Here is a 22,350-nt window from a genome sequence, read left to right as displayed (position 1 = left end):
TGACTCCACATTCTTAGAAGGCTAATTTATTATTTTATTTTGGTATTATACTATATTAAAGAAAATACTGCTATACTAAAACTATACTAAAGAATAAAGAAAGGACACTTACAGAAGGCTTAACAAGATATTAATGAAAAACCCGTGACTCTCCAGAGCCTCGACACAGCTAGCCATGATTGGTCATTAAGTAAAAACAATTCACATGTTGGATAAACAGTCTCCAACCACATTCCAAAGCAGCAAAGCACAGGAGAAGCAATCAGATAATTATTGTTTTCATTTTTCTCTGTGGCTTCTCAGCTTCCCAGGAGAAGAAATCCTGGTGAAGGGATTTTTCCAGAAAATACGACAGTGACGCACTGCTCAGGGAGTGAAGTCTTTTTCCTGTGAGACTGTGGGGTCCCTTCCCATGGGAGACAGTTCTCTGTGAACTTCTCCAGTGGTTCCAATCTCATGAGCAGCTGTCCTTCCAAAACTGCTGCAGCATGGGTCACTCTTCCCCAGGGTACTGTCAGTCCTCCAAGGACAGGCTGCTCCAGCCTGGGCGCGGGACCCCCTCTCTCCACTGGGTCTCCCACTGGATCACAGCCTCCTCCAGGCATCCACCTGCTCCAGCATGGGCATCTCCCCCACGGGCTGTGGGTGGATCTCTGCATCCCCCATGGATCCCCATGGCCTGCAGGGGCTCAACTGCTTCATGATCTCACCATGGCCTGCAGAGGAATCTTGGCTCTGGTGCCTGGAGCACCTCCTCCCCATCCTTCTCCACTGACCTTGGTATTTCCATGTTTCCCTCACATATTCTCACCACCTACTCTTCTCTAACTAGAAAAAAAATCAGTAATATTTTTTATATTTTCTTCTTAAATATGTTGTCACATAAGTATTACCACCCTCTCTCATTGGCCCAGTTTTGGCCAGCAGCATGTCCATCTTCAGAGCCATCAGGGCTTGGCTCTGCTGGACATGTTGGAAGCATCCAGCAGCTTCTCACAGAAATCACCTCTGTGACTCCCCTGCTACCAAAAGCCAGGCAGTGCAAAACCAGCACATTATGGCATTTGGGATTTGAGGGATTCTGTGGTTATTTTTTTCAGTAATGTGTAAGACAGCAAGACAAAAATTGTGATGCTATTTCAAGTGAAAATACTTTTTGCTAAAAATATTTAGTGGTGTTTACTTACAAGAGCAGCTCCAGAGATAAGCAGCTATACTCTCACTGTCCAAAAGACTGAAATCCAGACTTCTTTAATGTTTTACAAAACACTCGGTAGTTTCAGGAGTTTCAGGTACCAATATTTTGCCATCTCACAGGAATCCAAAGACTAATGACTGAATCTTATCCTGTCTCTGCTAGTAATTGCACCATTTATATTTTCCAGGACAATTACAGAAAGTTATTGCTTCTGTATTTTTACAGATTTTGATCTGGTATCTTCCTCATGCCTTCTTATTCCTAGAAATCACAAATAGGGTATTAGGTGGCAAAATCTTACAGGGATTGCATGACACAGACATATCAGAGACAATGAGTAAGAGATCTGTAAGCTGGATATACTTATTGTCCTGGTATAAAAATGCAGACAGCTCTCATGATGCATGGATAGCTTATCTGGGTTGAAAATTACCAGGGCTGTGGATGCAGATACAGGGAGGTGGTTCCGCGGTGATCCTTGAGTGAGGCAAGATTTATTATTAACACAACTGCAGCACCATGCATGCATAATTACATTTCTCCCAAGAGCCACTCTTTAACCAGAGCCATAAACTGATAAGCTCTGAGCTCATTTCAAGTTTTCCCCAGACTAACATCATCCAAACACTTTATAAACTTAGTTCCTATAGTACAAATTGATAATATTAGAACAAAAAAGCATTCTCTTGTAATGATAATATGAGAACAAAAAAAAATCCTCTCAAGCACTTTAAACTAAGATTTTTTATCACCTCTGGCTGAGTAGTAGGCCTCCCAGGATGGTGGGATTCATTACATAAATATCTAAGTCTAAGCTAGCAATTGTTGGATGTCTTTCTAGCAGCAATGAGGAGGAGTAGAAACCTCTGGTAGAAGCACCATACTGGCATATGGACAGCACCCACTGGTCTGTGCAAGCCAGGTGTGATGACACAGGAGCTGAGCAGTGACTGAGCTTAGGAGGATCAGGATCATGCCAGGTGGAATTGCAGACTTTTAAGACAGTAAGGCAAAAACGAGGGCAAAGCTCCAGTTGTCGATTTGCCTCTGCCTGAAACGAAGCTCAAAACAAACAAAATTAGTTTGGTGGGGAACTATTGCATGGTACCAGATCCTAAAGAGCTTGAACTAGTTCAGCTAGATTTATGACTTATGCTGAAAGTACTTCTCCACACATTTTGGAGTCCCCAGGGCAGGAAGGGCATTGATCTGTTGGAGCCCAGATAATACCACCAAGATGATCAGAGGGGTGGAGCACCTCTTCTATGAGGAAAGTCTGAGAGAATTGGACTGTTTAGCCTGGAGAAGATGCAGAGGTGACCCAGTTGTGGCCTTCCAGCACCTAAATGGAGCCCATAAGAAAGATGGAGAGAAACTATTGACAAGAGCAAGTAGTGACAGGACAAGGAAGAACAGGCTTCAAACTTAAAAATAGTAGGTTTAGATTAAAGATTAGGAAAACACTTTCCTGAGAGGGTGGTGAGACACTGGAACAGGTTTTCCATAGGAGTTGTGGATGCTCAATCCTTGGAAGTGTTCAAGGAAAGGTTGGATGGAGTTCAGCAGGCTGGGCTAGTGGAAAGTGTCCCTGCCCGTGGCAGGGGGGTTACGACTGGATGATCTCCTTCAACCCAAACCAGTCTATGTTCTGTGGTTTCAGTATGTGCTGATTAGGGAGGCATTAGGCACAAAGCCACTCAACACAGAGAAGCCATCAGCAGGTGTGACAAAGACCTATATTCTCTGGTCCAGAGTCCTCAGGAGCAGAGCAAGATGTATTTATGCAACACAGTGAGAAGGCTCATCCAGTAGGATTCATCATCTCTGCCACCATTCAGAGGAGAAAGTATCAAAATGGAAATATCTCCCGTAAAATGGGGTTAAATAGATTCCCCACACACTGTTGCAAGTAGCTATGACCTCACATTTTATTTAATTAGTGGTAGATTTTTTCCCTACTCATGTGTTATATGATGCATGCAAGTAAGCTAAAAATTTACGTCTGTACAAAGGTATTCACTGTGCTGAACTCAGCAGTTCTCTGAAGAACAGATGCTAAGACAATAAAGAAGCCTTATGCAAAAGTGAATGATGGAAGCAAGTCTGAATTGTATTGGATTGCTGTTTCCTTGCAAGTGAAGTTAAAGAGAGGAACAAAAAAACCACCAATTTTCCTCAATTCTTCTTGTATAAAAGTATATTCTTCCTGAAGTAATGTGTACCAGCCTCAAACTTTAGAGAAACATTGAAAGGATCTGACCAGAATAAATACTATCCACCAGAACTGAATTCCTTGCTGGAGAGGTTGCTGGTAGGGCAAGGTGAAGTGTTTCTAGACCCCATCTGAAAGTTACTGATGTGGAAATTTCACAGTGGATGAGTTAGGGAAGGAATTGGTTTGTAGAAGTGTGGGTGAGATTCTGGTTTCATTCATACTGGTGTAAATTTGGGCTAGTTTGTTTAAGCTAGTTGAGTTACATCAGGGTGAGTATTTAATTTAAGAAGTTCAGCCAGGTCTTTGCTCCTTTTAATGTTGTCATACATTCAGGCTTACACTGAAGTGAATCAAGGGACCTTTGAGAATCAGAATCACATCTATTGTATTAAATGAGTGCTGGGAATTTGTTTGTGGAAATTAATTTACAATATTATGCAGAAAAACCATAAGGGGTGCATATTAATTATGACTCATGCATGAAGATTTGGCTGAATAACTCCCATTAACAATAATAAGAGTTGCAGAATTAATTTCCTTCTAGGTCCTGCTAAAAATTCACCCAAGGAAATTGTGTTCTGTACCTTCAGATTTAGATTCCTTTTATATTAGCAAACAAAAATAGCCTTATGCAATCATTCCTGGAAGTGTCAATCAATAGCAGGTTTATAAAGAATTATTATTATTATTATTATTATTATTATTATTATTATTATTATTATTAAATTGCAGGTATATTGGCAAGTTTTGGTTTATTGCTTAATTGTTTTCAAATTTCCAGTTGATTTTTTTCGCAATAACTGAAAATTGTTTGTGGGAGTTAAGTGAGATAAGCAATGAATTATTTACATATATTACCATCAAATAGATATTTCTTTGTTGTTAAATGATATTAGCAGAAGATTGGAAAAAAGAGAAAGTTTTTTGAAATCTTAAAATTACTTTTGTGCAGAGGACACTTGTAACCTGGGTCCTTGAGCCATTCTGATTACAATATAAATAATGAGGCTGAAAGTGCCTTTCTTTTACTCACTGTATTTGTCAAACAACATCCCACTCCCACTTGCCTTATCTAGCATGTTAATTCTAGAAAAGAATGGTACTTTTATCTTTATTTTGAGATCAGACTGCATAGAACTGCAAAACAGCTGCCTTTTGTTAATGTAGAGTAAGTCTATATCTAATTTTGGATCAGATGCATGTCTTTAAAGTAGCCATTATTGTTGCAAACATTTGATTTAATGGTTGGTCTTTTCAGAAAGTTTCTCAAGCCATAACTAAAGAGAGTCATGTTGTAATAAAATGCAGAGCTGAATGGGAAATTACGATTAAAAATTAAAGAAATCAGGGTAGTCTGTAATGTGTAGAACAACATCCAGTTTTTACAGATCCATAGGTGAATGGGTGTAGCATGGTTATTTGCCATTTTATGCTCATCAGCTAATTCACTAATTGAAATTAAAAGCTAATCCTCTAGGACCCTGTGAATCATTTCCTAAAGCACACTGGGTTCAAAAACCTCTGGGCATATCATTAAAATAAAAAGAATGTCTTCTCTCTTGAAAGATAATCATTTCCTCCAGTGTTGAACATTTTCCACATGTGAAAAATGTAACAAATTTTCAAAGACCCCAGCATCCTGACATTTCAAAATACACAGTCTTTGGGCATGAAAAAGTGTAGTGGTATTAATGAAATGAAAACTGATGCTGACATAACTTCTGGAGTAACATAACAGTCTGACATAAGTTTAATGGACAGTAATTTTCTAATTAATTTGTAAGGTATGGTAATGGGAACTGCTTGTGGGAAGAGTGAAATGAAATTGCAAAAGGTTCTGGGCGCATATTGGGATGAAATTAAAAAGTGAGACATTTTTGGACCAGGGATGTACCAAGAGGAGGTTGTATCTCTGAGCAAAATTTCACCACTGATTTCACACATGAGCACACACAAGCACACGGCTACAGGACTGCAGCTATGTTTGCCCTCATATGTCTTGTTTTGTGCTTTAAAGTAGTCCTCACAAAACCTCTATGCATTTTCCCCTCCCTAGCTATTGTTTCCTATTTTTGAAAGTCTTTTTTTCTTCTTTTGAGTGCCCACATTCATTAGTTTTCACAGGGGATTGAACTTCAGATTGCAGTTGAGGGAATTCAAGTAGGGGAGGGGCTTTTGTCGACCTATACTTCCTTAGCAGTGTAAAACTATTCAAACTGTGCCAAAATAGGATTTTCTGTTGGATATTAAAACAGAAGAGAGATTTTTGAATGCCTTTTTGTTGTCCAAACTTTTCAACAGCTTTGCTTTTAATTTAGATATTAAAAAAGCATGAACAGCCTTGCTGCCTAAGCTACTCTTTAAAGTTGAATCTTCTTATATCATTTTCACCTGGTATTTCTTAGAATTTCCAAAGGTTGCTGCAACCTTTGTAGCAGGATGTTTATGGAATGTATGTATGGAAGAGAATCTTGATACAGGACAGGATGGACAGATACATGTATATATGTACTTCTTGTATCATCAAAGTTATCTGCAGTGTCTTTTGCATATTAATTAAGATAACACGGACTTTTCTGGATGCTACTGAGAGAAGTATTTTTTGTGTGTGTCAAGGTATCCTATTCATTCATCCACATCTAAAAGAAAATTTATATATCACCTGCCATTCAGCTTCAGCATAAATTTATACCGATTAGATTTACTTAAGGCATAGAGGAATCCAAAAGATAACAGAGAAAGGTCTTGGGAAGTTTTCTTAATCTTTCAATCTGTGTTTCAGTTTCAAATAAGTAAGAAATGTGTTAAAAATGTCCAATTTACTTGCAAACTTGCTACTTCAGAAGGTGCTAGAAGACTTCTCCTTGAAACAGGAACCACACTTATGGCATGGCTACCTCAGTCCACATGTGCTCTTAATCAATAAACAATTAAACATAGTACACCACCAGTGAATGATATGTTGTTTGTGGATTTCCTTGCTACAATTTGACATTGGTTTTGCTAAATCTTATTAAACTAAAATGACTCATGGAAGTATCTAAAATAGAGAATATAGTAAAACTGACTAATTTTGTGAGTGCAGCCTGGGTAATAAGCAAATGGTGAAATACCTGCAATTAGTGAAGGATCTACTTATTTGGTGCAGTTTGGGAATGAAAAGAGAAGTAGAAATTGGTCTTATTTAACTACCAGGCTTCTCTTCATTAGCTTGGCTCTGTTTCACCACTTAATATTATTTTAGAGTACCTCAAAGTGATTTTTAAGTGATTTTTCAGCAAACACTTAGAAGATAATCCCAGTGCTCCATCAGTCAACATCCCTGTCCAGTTTACACAGCTGCTTGGTGAGGCCTAGAGCTGAGATCAAAGAGGTGTTTACTGCTTACAACTTTCCCCACCACTTCCTCTTTCCAAAACAGAAGGCATCTGAGTGGAACATAATTTGCTTTGAAGTTGATGCTGAGAGTTAGTCAAAACCCAAGAAGGAAAGTTATCTTTTACAATCCAAGCGTGAAAGAACAAGGATAAATTTAAAGTGAAATGAGTATAAGCTTCTGCAATTACAGTATGCTTCAAAGCATAGGAGGAATAGATTTGTTTAGAGGAAGCTGCTTTGATTCCTTGTGAAATGCTGTGTGTGGACTTTGGTAAAAAGCTCCTGCCAAATGTGTTTTCAACTCAAATATCAGCAAAATTGGAAAACAGCATGTCAGAAGTCCACAGATTTAGTCTGTGGTTCAGCCAAACTAATTTCCAAAATGAGCATGGGAAATGGATTGGTTGTGCTGTCTCAGACCATTTGATATACTCTTTTTTTCAAAATAAAATACCTTCTCTGCTGTTTGGGTGGTGTCTACCCCAGAAACATCAAATGAAGCTGTGTTCAATCCCCTTTTTGTGGCTCCTCACTATTCAGGGGAAAGAACTTGCCGCTTGCTTAACTGGGGGTTAAATTTTTGTGTTGTGATTTTTCATGGTAGAGGGTTTTAATTTTAATTTAGAATTTTAATTTCTCAGCTCTTTCTTATGAGGGACATTTTAATTATTTTTTCACTGGTATGGACTTCCTATTTTACTTATTTTTCTTCTTATTTAGTCTCTCGTCTATGAGGAGGTACCCTGATATTTAGTGACCCCTGAACCATTTTACTGTGTTTCCCAAGAATTCATTATCTCTGGAAGATATATGGGCATCCTGGCATAGAGGGCTACCTTCTTACCTGTACCTAAGATAATCAGGTACAAATTACTTCATTAAACACCAGATGTCTAAATACAGATAATTGTTTTTAAAGACCTACTAAAAGCTCAGTTGCACTGATCAGAGGCCTGGTCAAAAAGCTTTGAAGAAATAACAGCTATCTTAATTATTTTTCAATCATAGGTTTTTTCATGTCTACAGGGTATTAAAATGCAGAAAAATTTCATCTGCAGATATGTTTTTATTAATACTTTATTTTTTAGCATATAATAAGTTTCCTGTGAGGATTCTGTGGAGAGGTTTTTTGTTTGTTTTGTTGCTGTTGTTGTTGTTGTTGTATTGGGGTTTTTTTGCCAGCTATTTGGACCCTGGGCCTACCATACCTGTGTTTTATTTCTGTTCCAATACAAATTTATTTAATATTTCTGCATTTATATTTTATTAGCATTGGAATAGGCTTATGTTCTCTATTTTATAGAAAGCATTTGCAAACATCAGTTCTAGGGTGCACTTTTTGTTTACTCTTCTAAAGAACAGTGGAGGAAACAGCTGAGTGTAATAGACCATCTGCTGAAGTGTGAAATTGAAGGTACAGGTATAGCAAAGCTGGCTTGTTCAGAAAGATTTGAATTCTCTTAAGAGAAATATGCCTTATTGTCCCTATCATAGCAATATAATACTTCCTAACATATACTTAAATGGATCAATACATGTAAATTAATTTGTTTCCATAAAAAGAATGATTATTTTGGAATGATGGGCATTTCAGTAACAGCTCCCCTCTTGCAGATTTCATCCTAGTGAAATATTAGGCAATAGACCTGGATAGACAGCAATGAATACAGCCATTGCAACAAATAAAGCAACAAGATTTTATGTTTCTTCTTGTGCGTGAGCAATCATCATTTCAGATACATTTGAGTGCCGTGGAGTAAAAACATCATTGGTACAAGGAGAAGCAAAGTAGAAAATGGGGAATTTGCTGTATTTGTAGCTGAATATATAAACCTATTTTCTAAATAGCTTTCCTGAAGAACACTCATGACAATAGTCGTTCTCCATTCCTTTTCTCTACAGTAATTTCTTAATCCATTTTAGAAATGGATCTTGGCACCCAGAGATTCAGGGACCATATTTTAGCTGACGTTCATCTTCAGGCTGAGGAAATTATGGTGTGCTGTGGTCCAAAGATGCCATGGTATTTTTTCTTGTACTGAAATACAAAGTAAATGTAGTGGCATTTTCTAAAATCTAAGTAGTTCTATGTGAGAACTTTCTATATAGCATGTATGTCAGAAATTTTCCATTTGCTTTCCCAGAGAAATAAATCCCTTTGCTATTTTTTTATTATTTATTTATTAGGAATTTATTTATTAGGGATCAAGAAGTTTGTACAAACAAATGTTCTGTGGTGATAGCTTCATTCTTTTTGGATAAGAATGGGGACAAAACGCATTCCCAGGTACTTCTTAGAGAGCATGGTGGCCATACAGGTGTAGGCAGCAAGCTCAAATCATAGGTTCAGATTCAATTCTGTATAAAAATAAATGTTGATTAGCTAAAAGTAGATTATCTCAGCAGTGTAGATAGTTGCTCTGGTGCTTCCTTGTACTGGGAGACCTAAATTCAAAGTCCATAGCTAAAACTTGGCTCTCTTATCTCCCCCCATGAGCTCAGCTGGTTTTGGCTGATCTCTTCTGTTAAAAGTTCCACTTGCGAACTCAGAAGACTCTTTGATAGTAGTTTAGTTGAATAGATTCAACTCCTGAAAGGATTTCACTTGGGTAAATTGTCATTTTCTCTATCTATTGAACATACCAGACTAATCCAAAGTATATTAAAGCAGCTCACTTTTGGAAATTAATGTCAAGATTTATGTCAAGATAACTTTTGCTTAGAAAGTTTGAATCGTCTCAGTAGCATTCTCTCCATATTCGCATTATGTTACCATAAACTTAATTTCCTTACTTACAGAGCTTCATTAAACTGATTTTATTTTATTATTTTCAGTATTTTGACAGTTGATTATTTCTATTTATGGCACTAATGGAAGCCGATATCTCTCCTTTTTAATATAGAACTAAGCTCAATGGGATAGTTGCAGGTTTATCTGTTTTTTCAATGAATACTTAAAGCATTAATTCTATTTTCATGACTGCTGAGAGCTTTGGAGATACTATATCTTTTATTCCTAGGATAACACAAGTGTATGCAACTATCGCTCAACAGCTTCAAGTAACTTTTGTATTTCCCTGGGGATTGCCTGTACTTTCCTCCCTACTTTCTCTTGTTTTTACAGAATACTTGTAACAATGACTTTCATTGGCATTTTTAATCCTGCTTGAACTTTTCTTACTGCTCCCTTTTGAAATGGTTTGCAGTTTTCACTGCAGAAGTGAAAAAATAAGTGACCACTTTGGGCTGCCTACATTGAAGTATTTTCCTTAGTCTGTCTTTGTGACGCAACAATTTTGATGGTTTGGGATTTTCTTTGTTTTCTAGTTTTGAGTCCACATTGGTCTTGTGGAATTGCTCTGAGTGACAGTCTTTTGCCAAAGTGACCTGCAATCAGCCATCTGTCACTGCCCATGACAGAACAGTGAGTGAGGTGGTGTATGCTGGGTAGGTGTAGTAAAACTTTAGGGTCTGTTGCATTGCATCAAATCTCCTGTCGCTTATAGAGGGTAAGAGAAGGTATTTTGGAGAAGTTTACCTACCTTGACTGGAAATGGAGACAGTTGTACCTTTCTGCTAGAGACTCTGCCATCCCTTACCACATGCCTCTGTTCACAGCTGATTCCAGTAATTCCAGTCCCAATGGTTTTCAATCAAAGCCACCAGAGATGAGAGAAGGGACTGGTTCAGTGCAGAGTTGCTGCCAGGAACTCGGCCACTTAGGCAGAACCCAAGCAGGTGTAGGAAGATGGAGATGAGAAACTGTATTTTAAAAATTACTCCTTTTAAAATCTTCCTAGATATGAATTTGCTTTTATGAATGAAACCCAGTGTTCTGTTCAAGGCAAAATGACAGGACCACGTCTCCAGCTTTGCCTGGCCTGCAGACAGCAGTGAGTGCCTGTCAGAGCATTGAGGCAAATGGATGTGGCTCTGCTCTTCTCCCTCTCCTGATGTCCTGACTGTCTGCACTCTGGATGTGTTTGCGGCAGTGGTGTCTTTCTTTTCTGTCACAATTTCACAAAATATTTTTGGTTGGAAAGGACCTTTAAAATCATCAAGCCCGTCCATTTGCCCAGCACTGCCAAGTCTACCAGTAAACCATGTCCCCAGGTGTCACATCTATAGAGCTTTTAAACCCCTCCAGGGATGGTCACTATACCACTTCACTGGGCAGCCTGTTCCAGTGTTTGACTACTCTTTCAGTGAAGAAATTTCTGCTGATTACCAACCTAAATTGCCCCTGGTGCAACTTGAGGCCTTTCCCTCTCTCCTGTCACTTGTTACCTGGAAGAGACTGACCCCCACCTCTCAAAAACCTCCTCTCAGGTAATTTTAGAGACTGATCAGGAATAGCTGTGTCTTAATTCAAAGCATGACTTGGAAAGAAATTTCATTTATCACACAAATACCACTGAACAGCATGTGTTCGTGTGCTCATCTATCTTTTTCTTGACTAATTCAGAGATAAGCATTTCTTTATGGTATGGGTGACACTCAACAATAAATTCATAATGAGAAAAGTAAGAAAAAAGTGTTAAATTAAAAAGAAAGACAACTATTTGAAATGTCTTTAGAGTCTGGGGTAACTTGCTGTAGACAAAAGTGTGATGATTCATGGGCATTAATTTGGAGCTGTTTCTGGATGAAAGGTTGGAGAAGGATTTGTATACATTATCATTATTCCATAGTCAGGACCTTAATGAGGTTAAATTGGGGGAAAAGTGGAAAAAGTACTACTCACCTAGAAAATAGGGATTTAATGGTGACATTATCCTACAGTTATCACCACTCTGTATGGAGGAGGGGAGCTGTATGTTTGTTTTTTCACTGTCCTGGTAGAGTAGCTATTTTCTTCATGGGTTCTGACTCTTGTCTTAGGCCATTTCCAAACTCCCTGAAAATTTGCCATGATTTTCCACATTCCTTGTCCCTTTACAGGCAACTCTTAGTAAATAACTAAAGCAGAATATACTGCAACTCCCAGTGTCCTATCTGTTGAAACCTTCATGAATGACTGTTCATAAATGCCATTTTCAAATTCTTTTGCAACTTTATGTCACAACAATATAAATAAGCCATCTAGAAATTTTGCTTTTCACTGTCCCAAAACAGAGACTTTAAAGTAGCCTTTAAGGGTTTTTTACTTATTAGTAAATTAATATTATAGATTAGAAAATTTAATTGAATGCTAGATATTCTCCAGGTTTAAATGATGACTGGAGCTCTTTGGCTGAAATTCTCTTCAAGAGAAAATTGGGGGTTTTTGGTTGGTTGGTTGGGTTTTTTTGGGTTTTTTGCTTTTTGTGTTTCTTAATTTATTGATTTTAACTATTGACATTGTAGACATGCTGTCTGTCTTTGGCCCAATGCACAATTTCTGGGAAGTGAAATTAGAGAGATATTACTTGTGAAAATAGAAAATATCTTTTTAAAACATTTGCATTACCCAATTTCAATATTTTAGTTCCTCAGGAACAAGTTTTGTTCAGATAGCAAAGAAATGGGGAGTGCAGTTATCCAGAGGAAGAGAGGGCACAGAGTTATATCAATAGCATTAGCTGAGGATTATGGGGGACAAGGGAGAGTCACATCTAGTAGTAGAATAATATCCCCATCTATTTTACAAGCTAAGGCTTTATTATCTGCTGTTATTTTGATGCAGAATTTTCTTTGGAAGTATACCTGTAGAAGTTAGCAAGGTGACAGGTCCTAGCAAATACTAAAATTACAATGATTACTTTCAGATATCCTGCACAAAAAAAAAAAAAAAAAGCTGTGATAAATCTATTCTAATTTCATAGAATCGTGAAATTCAGAAATTTTGCCACACTAAAAATCACAATAACTTAAAAATTAACTGCTACACAAAATTGTTTCTGGTAGCTTTTTTTTCTACTAAAGCAATTTTCTTGTGAAGACTGTGCATTTTTTGTTTTCCAGACATCCCCACATATCCAGAAAAAAATTTTATGTGACTTTAAAGTGTCTTTTTGCTGTGAATAAGTCCCTTCTAAAACATCAAAGTGGAAATAAAATTACATAAACTTGTCTCCAACCCGGATAGATTCATTTATTTCAGAATGGAACTGATGCTCAGAGTTTGCATTGAGGTCCTTCGGTGGCTCAAGAAGGTCATGTTTTACTAAGAACTAGAAAAAGAATGATTTCTTTAATCCTGATGGAAGGAAATTCCAGTAGGTGTTGCTTACCCAACATTTACTTTGTCAGAAGTCACGCTTGCTTTTAAGTGTGAAGTGGGATTCTATTGAAAGAAATCTACATACGTTTACATCTGGAGTGTATGACACATCTTACTTGGAAAACATTCTTTTGTGGATAATCAGTGGATGGCTGACTTAGTGTGAAGATTTGTTGAGCACTATAAATATACTTTAAATGTTCATAAATTCCTTTTAAGATTGACCTTTTTCTTCAAAGGAGTGCTCAGAAGCTGTTTCCATTGTATACATGGTATCAGGAGAGATAAACAATTTGATCTTCAGTGGGTGCTCACTGGATTATTTTGTAAATTAATTAAATGACTGTAGACATTAAAATGTAGCTTCAGTAATCTTTCTTCTGTTCTTCTGAAGCAGTGAGAGGTTGATCATATGCAAATCTCCTCAGACAAGTTTACAAGAAGAAAAACCAATATTTAGAGGATATCCTGAAAGTATGAATAGAATGTATCTTCAGATTTTGAATGTTCTATGAGATGAATATGTGCTCTGGATCTGTCTGTGCTTCTCTGTTAATGTATGGCTTTTTGCATGAGTCTTTCTGAAAAACCTTGCTTGTGTGTTGGGCGTACTTGATGCCCGGATTGTCACTGCCCTCTTCTATGCAGTACAGCAGTACAGCCAAATATGTTGGGATATCATCCAGAAAAAAATCATGGTTTTGGAGGCTTTGAAATATTCAGGGATTGTAGGCAGACTTTGTGCAGTCGTGAATAAGCAGGAGATTGGAGGAGGGCAGCATCCCACCGAGGCAGAGCTGGGAGATGGAGGGACATGGCAACAATCCAGGTGACAATTGTCTACCTGTGCCTGCTATCGAGGGGTTTGTAGGTAGAAGGTTTGACTCAAAAGAACAGCATCAAATAGGGCCCTTAAAGACCATGGAGTCAAAACAGAGTTTGGTCTCTTCAGGGTTGAAGGAAATATGGTGTCTCTGAGGATGAGGCTTCACAGATGATGGGTCTTCGGATTTGTGTAGGAATTTCTTGTAGGAATTTCTGCTGTGATGTTTTTGAGGGAAATAAACTACATTTTGGGTTCAACAATAGGGAATAGTTTTCATAATAACACTGAATCTGAAGGATACAAAGTAAGAGTATAGGTACTGGAAGAAACCCTATCCCTAGGGAAAAGAGTTTTGTCAGTTTTCCTTGATTTTTTTTCTGTGTGGGGTTTGTTTATGTATGGTTTTGTTTGTTTATTTGTTTTGCTTTGCTAGATGGTATTTTTCCTTCTTTTTTTTCAGTTTGTTTTTTCCTTTTTTATTACAACAAAAAAATAAACCCCAAAACAAAAAGGATGTGTTCTTAGGGAGAAAAAAATAAGATATATATACATTTATATATTGAAAAGTTTTAAATTCACAGCAAAAGGGTAATAATTTGCTCTATTCTCACAGAAAAATATGCTTCCCAGACAGTCGACAGAGTATGGGGCAGATAAATAGCTGAAGAAGTAGGCTTTAAATGTAATCTGTGACACACAGTGACTTTAATTTAAGGCAGTAATGCCAAGTAAAGTCTATTCCATTAATTTTTTGGAGGCCACTGTAAGGAGCTCTGATAGACGTAAGATGAATATTATTGTTCCTGGCAATGAGTAATTATGCCAAAGCAGTTCATATTCCTTTATTTAAAATTCTGCAAAAAAATTGTATATCAACTTAATAAACTGCAGGTCTAAAAATGAGGGCAAAACCCCTCAATAACATTTTCAGGCTTTCATTTAATGTAGTGCACATCCATGTTCATGCATACATATATGTGTTCAGTTTCCATCCTTCTGTAAAAAAATTGCACTATTTAGCATTTTTATTGAATATTGAAACAAAGGAAAGCTTCAAGGGTTTATGCGCTGCTCCCTTGGAATCTATTTGCATATTTCCAGTTCTGTCCAATGCTTACGTTTGTTTTGAAAAATAATTTCAAATATATTTTCATTTGAAAATAAAAGCGACCTCAACTGTTATTGTCAAAGAATAAAAAATAGTAGCCTATATTTCTTCTAGCTCAGTTGCAAGTATCCCAGAACCATATGCACTTATGAATTTGTCTCCAGCCATTTAGTCCCTTATATGCTGAATGTTTCCAAGCAATTAAAGAATCATAGAACTGCATTTATTTTTAAAGGCAGTTTTAAAAATATTTATTTCCCAAAATAAATGTTTCTGATTAAAATTAACACAGGAAGGAGAAATAATGACCTCTGTCCTGTGAACATGTGTGAATGTGTGCGACCTGATGCCCCCTTTTAGATGAAAGAAAGCAATTTATATTCCTTCTAGATTTGGGGGTTTTTGTGGGTTTGGATTAAGTTTGATGTTGTTCTTTCTTTCTTTCACAAAAATTAAAATTTTATTCAGTTCTTATACATTCATAAAGCATAATTATTTTGAAATAGTTTGTCGAGGAGTTACGCTTCATTGTAAGATTTTAGATATCTCCAGACATTGTGGAATTGTTTTATCAGGCTGCAAATGAGTAGGCTTCAGGAACTTAAAAACATCAGAAGTTAACACATACTATTTCAGAGGGAAAATTCTTATGCTTGAATTTAAGAAATGAAAATTAAGGTCTTTAAAATTCTGCATTCAAAACAAAATGGAACAGCAGAAGCAGAACACAGGGTGCAAGGGTGAATGAAAAGCATTGTGCAAGGGGCTGCTGCAAAGGGGTGGATATACAAGAAGATTGGAGTATAATTAAAGCCTGGCATGAGCATTTTGGTAGGAGGACGATGGAAATAATTTCAATCCCATTACAGAAGCAGTAGTGGATGCAAAACCTTTGTTATTGGCTGGGAAGCAGCCGTGAACTCCTGAAGATTTGAAGTTGATGTGGGTGTATAAAAAATTGGTTGAATAATACTAACCCAATTATGGCTATTGTGATTTTCACTTTGCTACAGCATTGAAAAAAAAAGACCTGAGGAGAAAGAAATAGGAAGAAATAAGTGGAAAGTAGCTTGAAACAATAGCAAACCTTAGGATATTGTAAATATTTAATGTATGAACTGAGTAAGCGTGGCTGTTTTCTATATATTATAATTAGAGATACTGAAAAAAGGCTGATTAATTTCTGCACAGGGGGGGCATGTTCTTGGATGTGAGGTAAACTGAACTTTAACTGTCTCTGTGATGCATTTTTGCTGATTTTGCAGGCTGCTCCAGGTCTTCTCTCCAAGCCTTTCTCTTAACTAGATAGATCTGAAGCCTTTAGGTATGGTCCTTGGCAATGATGGAATTCACTACGGGCCCTCAGGTGAAATTAGCAGAAGAATGCACCAGAAATCTTAATTTCAGACAGGTTTTCACTGTCTGTTGAAGGGCAAACCCCTCAGTTTAGCTATTGCCTAAAGCTTGAATTCTGGAGGGAAAATAGTTTTGTGTCTGTTTTGACAGATATTGCTGTGTCAGCAGAAGACACTACAAGAAAACAGAAGACGCTGTCCCCCTGTCCATGGGGAGAGAAAAGGTTTTTCTGTGGGAAGTCTACATATTGTAAAACTTGTTTTGGTTTCCTAGTGTTCCACCAACCTCCTTGATCGGATCCTTTATCCTTTGTGTTTCTATTTCTTTCATTTGTACAAGAGACACTATCTTTTCCTTGCTACCAGAGGACAACAAAGACACCTGTGGGTTATGGGGTGACAGATGTGTGCAGACCATCTAATAGTGTGAAGTCATAGTATATTTTTTTTTATGGATTTTGCAGCCTATCTGCTCTGGAGATTTTCCTGCAATAACAGATAGAGATATAACAGTGTCACACAGCTGCTTTCTCACTTCCTGCACCCCTCTGTCCCTGAGGACAACATGGAAAAAGAAATTAAAAGCTATGGGTTGAGATAAGAACAGTTTTAGTAATTGAAGGAAGTATCATTGATAATAATAACAATGATAAAAAGAATTTTATTGAAAAGGAGAAACAAGGCAATGAAGTCCAAGAAGAAAAGTGATGCACAGTAGACTTGCTCACCACTGATCAATGCCCAGATAGTCCTGGATCAGCCCCTCCTGGCCAACATTCCCAATTTATATACTAGGCATGAAATTGTATGGTATGCAATATTCCTTTGGCCAGTTCAAGTCAGATGCCCTGGCTCTGTTCCCTCCCAGCTCCCTGGAGCATGGGAAGCTGAAAAGTCCTTGACAAGCACTACTTAACAACATCTACATCAGTGTGTTATCAACATTGTTCTAATACCAAATGCAAACCACAGCACTGTACCAGCTACTAGGAGCAAAAAGATCTCTATCCCAGATGAAACCAGATAAACCAGATACCGGAACTTTGTCCTAAAGCCTGTTAGCAGGGCAAGAGCAGTTTTCAGGAGTAATTATGCCTGCTTGTCCCTCGTTACAGAAATATTGAAGTTTTGGTGTTTTTTTCAGTTGTTCTAGTCTTTAAGTAGAAATCAAAGCAAAACCCATCTACTCAATGACACTGCTTCCAGTTGAATTGCCATCAACATTGGCATCTTCATTACTAGTGCAGAATTCAGTTCGTAGGTATAGATTTATTTCCTGCTTTAAGTTACAGGAACACTGCTATTGGTATCATTAGTTCTTGCTCTACCTCTGGTTTACTCCCTTCAGCACTTAGAATCTTAACATGTCTATTGTCTAAGGAAGCAGCAAATGGAATTATAACAGAAGACTTAAATAAGAAACAAAGATTATGAAGCACAGCCTTTAAGAACAAAACTATTGAGCTGTTTTACTGGACTGAATGTTTTGTCCTATTTCTGAAAGAGAATTTGCTAATGCAGGCAATAGTTTACAGTAAAAGCAATGTTTCTGACTGCATTACTGCTCTCTAGCACTATTCTTTCCAGGTTTGAGTAGTGACTAGAGCTATATCCACAAAAAGAGAGAAATTATTCTCTGTGGTATTGATCCAGCCTATCCTACTCTCCATATGCCTTGAAACATGAGAATTTCCAGGATTTGGCCACTGCCTAGCAGCAGTTAGTATAATTTCTATCCTTTTCAGTTGGCTAGTCCATTCTGTGCAGAAAGAAAAGGCTTTTCTGACTGTGACAGAAACTTTCACAAACACATTTTAATGTTTCTATGTAGTTCTGGTCGTCACCAGAAATGGTGAATAAATGGAAAGTGTAAGGCATGTGAAGAGTTGGTGTTATACATTTCAGAGGGGAACTATGATTTTGCTGCAGTGAGATATGTAAGCATGTGTATAGCAGTAAAAACTTGACTTGTCCTTTTGATACTTTTAAATTGCAGTTGTGGCTCTTGTCCTACCCATTTTATGAGCTTTCAGCATACTTTGAAGACTGCTTCTTTTATGAGGGTTTTTTTTCATTTCTCTATGAATGTCACTTGGAGGAGGAGTAAAGATATTTCAAGAGCCTCTTGTATTTTTCTGCTGTAACATTAAGCATATAAGATGCTCATAAATATGCAATTGACTATCAAGTGCATAGACTCAGCAAATGTCAACCGGTTGTACTGATCACTTTAAAAAGAACTAGAATTTTGCTTTGGTATTAATCACTATAACAATTCTGTTGACAGGAAGTGTTTACCCATTTTACACTAGCTAAAGAAGAGAGGAAAATTCAGCAGTGCTGTGCAAGGTGAAAGAGCTAGGGAGAAATTCTGGCATTATTAAAAATATTGACATTCCATACTGAAAATAATCTTGGCCCTTTGCTGCTCATAGTATATGCCCTTAGGTTCTTGCTCAGCTCCTAGCTATGTTGTTATCATTTCTCCTAGTTTTAAATATTCCATGTTCTCGTGTAGCATAGTGCATCTATATTTAGTTTTGTTTTTCCAAAATTGGAGAGCACATTTATTTAAAAAACAAATATTTGAGCAGGACCAATGGTGTTGTCTGTCATAATTTTCAATATCTGGTACAGCTTTGCTGCAAGCAACATTATTACATGTAAGAACATATAATGGTTTTCATAGTTAGATGGAATGGTTTGGGTTAGAAGGGGCCTTAAGGATCACCTAGTTCCAGCCCTCTGCTATGGGCAGCATTGCCACCCAATAAATCAGTTTGTTTAAAGCCCCATCCCACCTGGCCTTGAACATTTCCACAGATGAGGCATCGACAACTTCTCCAGGAAACCTATTCCAGTGCCTCACAACTCTTATAGTGCAGAATTTCTTTCTCACATATAATCTAAATATCTCCTCTTTCAGTCTATGGAAATGTCTTTGGCTTTAACTTCAAATTCTTTTTCTCACTAGAAAATTGAGGAAAATGTCAATAAAGAAAAGGCTGTTTAGATTTTATGCAGAAATTTAGTTCTGATAGTAGCTTTTTGCAAAAGTTCAATTTCAATGTTTTCATTATATCATATAAAATCAAGAAGCTTGATACTACTATGAATGAAAACTTTAAGAAACTTCATTTTGTACAATCCATTTGATTGATTAGATTGCTCTCATATTTGATTGACATGTTTTTCAATATAAGTGGAAAGCTTAATGAATAATCATGTTCTATGATACAAGAACTACTGCCCCAAACTAATGGGAGCAGAGGAAAAACATGTTTTTAAATGATCTAACACACTGCCAAGAGGAACGATTGCATTGTGCCTGACCCTTTTGACTAAAGACTCACAATCTGAGCAAGGATCATAAGACAAAACCTATTATTCCATAATTTTCTTTAAAGGAAGGTTATCATAACATGAATTTTTTTTTTTCATATGCATTTTAAATGCAACATCATGTACCCCGGTGGTTAAAATTTGAAGATGAATTTGTGCTATATTGATATATATGTGTGCTATATTGATATATGTGAAGATGAATATGTGCTATTTTGATATATTTTATTTCACTTAGAACAATATGTAGTTCACATATTGAGCATTTTATTTCAATGGATGTTCATGGACAATTCTCACCAGTGCCAAGGGGTAAGTAAGAAACAGCAAAGCCTTCTAGAATATAATTTAAAAAGCATCAGTGTGAGACAACTCTGTTTGTGTCTTGATGCAAATGTTCCTATCTCCATCTAATGTTTGCATAGCCTTGCTAGTGCTGACACAAAGTGCTGACACAAGGTAGAACTGATCTACTCATATACAATCATTTCCAGGCCAGTGAAACTTGGTGACAGTTTTCCACTGAGATTTCAGCACTTTTCCTTTTCTCCCTTCAGCGCTGCAGTTCGTGTTGAGAGCACAAGTGAAAGAAACAGTGATGCCAAAGATGGGGCATGGCACAGCGTGCCCTGCTCAGTGGATGCTGCAGGTGGATTCCTCACAGGGAGCTGCTTGCTTTCCAGATGCTCACCAGAATTTCTGCTACGTTCTTGCATCAATTAGATGACCTCATAAAATTAATGAGACATGTTTTTACAACCTCCTCCCAGACAAGGCAATAGTAATTGCTGTATTTTATATGAGAGAGTGTTTAAACCGTCAGTGTGATAAAAAATCATACAAATCCAGTGTAAATACTTCAAGTTGCTCAAAGTAATTACTAATCTCAGAAAAAGCATCAAATATGCAGAGTTAGCTAATAAATGAAAAATGAATAATTCATTCAACATAAAAGAGAATGAAAGAGAGGTATTAACATTTTACCCACAATTACTCTTTGACAAGCTATTACTGAACTTCTAGATTTTTGGTTTTACCATGTTTATTCAAAACCTTGCAGCAATAGAGATGTAATGATTAACATGTAATGATTTTGAAGGACTGTTGTAGATGTGCCTTTTTCTATGCATGTCTCAGATTATGAATATACAGAGAAAGACTTTTCTGCCATTTGTTTTCAATCATTCACACTGGTAGTAGTTGGAAGAAGTTAGTTGGGCTGTAAACTAACACATACATACCTTACATAATCATATTTATTGACAACTGAATTTTTCTTGTCTCAAATTTCCACAACCTTTTTGCCCTGAATAAGCTCTTCACTTGTGAAATAAGCAATTTAGTTTACATTTCTGAAAAATGTTTAACAAGGTTGAAAAGATCTAGATGTCATTCCTCAAATAATGTGCCACTTTTTGGAGCTCAGTCATCTCACTTCACAATAAATCATGAACCCCTAGTATTACCCGTGATATAACAAGACAATTGTGAGAATGTATGCTAAGCAACCATGAATATTTATTTATCCATTACCCAGCGTTGCTAACACCCAGATTTCAAGATTCATGCATTAGTCCTCAAAAGAGAAAAAAAAAGCATTCAATTAGATACAATTGCTTCATAACAATAAATTTTAGGTTCTCTGTATCTTCCTTCTGGTTTTTAGACTTTAGCTTCAAAGCTTTTCTTTATTATCCAAAGAAATAAAAATTAATTAAATCTAAAATTCTTATATTGCCATATAACCTCAGGGAACTGATATTTTAAGAAAAATACAAATTATAATGAGTCTTGTGGTAAATCCTCTGGAAGGTACAATGCATTACATATTTTACACATTTAAGTTTCAAAACATTTTCCCTTTAATATGTGTTCCTTACTTCTTGGTATTTTTGTTTTAATATTATGTTTGAACACTCATGTTCTTTTTGAGTTCTCTTAAATATATACTTTTAAAATAACCACTGTTTAAAAAATTATCTCCTAGGTAGGTCAATTCATTCCACAATTCTCCTTGAATTACTGGATTTTCAGGTTAAGTTGGAAGATATGATTGGAATCTTTATGACATAGGAAAATCCCCCTTATTCTTTGTACAGAAATAAAATGTCAGCTTTCACCTGTCTGTAGAGTAATTGTCTTCTCTCTTTGCCTCTCCCTTCGGGCAGCTGATAGAATGCATGAGGTGATTAGAGACACAAAATGAGTTCATTAGGACTAGAAATGCTGAACTTTTTTTTTTTTTTTTTAGTATCTAGGCTAATACATGGGAGGAGAAAAGAAAAAATATAAGGAGGAACTGAGGTAAGATACATAATTTCTTTGATCCTTTCTATTCAAGGAGGAAAGGCAAGTACTTCTGAGACCAGCTTGTAGATGGCAGGTGACCCCATACTGAAAAAGATGCCATTTACTGAAAAAGATCTTCCAATGGAAAAAAAAGATCCAAAAGAAGGCACCCAGGTATCATCTTCTTCAACCTATCTTCATTTTAAATAACATCAGAAAGTAACATGATGCCTTTATATTTTATGGTCTCTATCTGACCTTTGTTGTAACTTCTAAACATTTAGGAAAACATTTCTGTCTCTGTTTTGGTTGGGCTTTTTCCTACTTGAAACTTTGAATTTATTTCAATATTTATTTCAGGAGAAGGACGTGAGCATCAAGCAGAGGCTGACTGCCTTGAGGTCAAATAGAACAAATAGAAGTGTTGGGATAATCCA

This window comes from Agelaius phoeniceus, chromosome 2 (genome assembly GCF_051311805.1).
Source record: "Agelaius phoeniceus isolate bAgePho1 chromosome 2, bAgePho1.hap1, whole genome shotgun sequence".
NCBI classification, from domain to species: Eukaryota; Metazoa; Chordata; class Aves; order Passeriformes; family Icteridae; genus Agelaius; species Agelaius phoeniceus.
The sequence above is the reverse complement of the archived record's forward strand: the minus strand, read 5'-3'. Positions refer to the sequence as shown.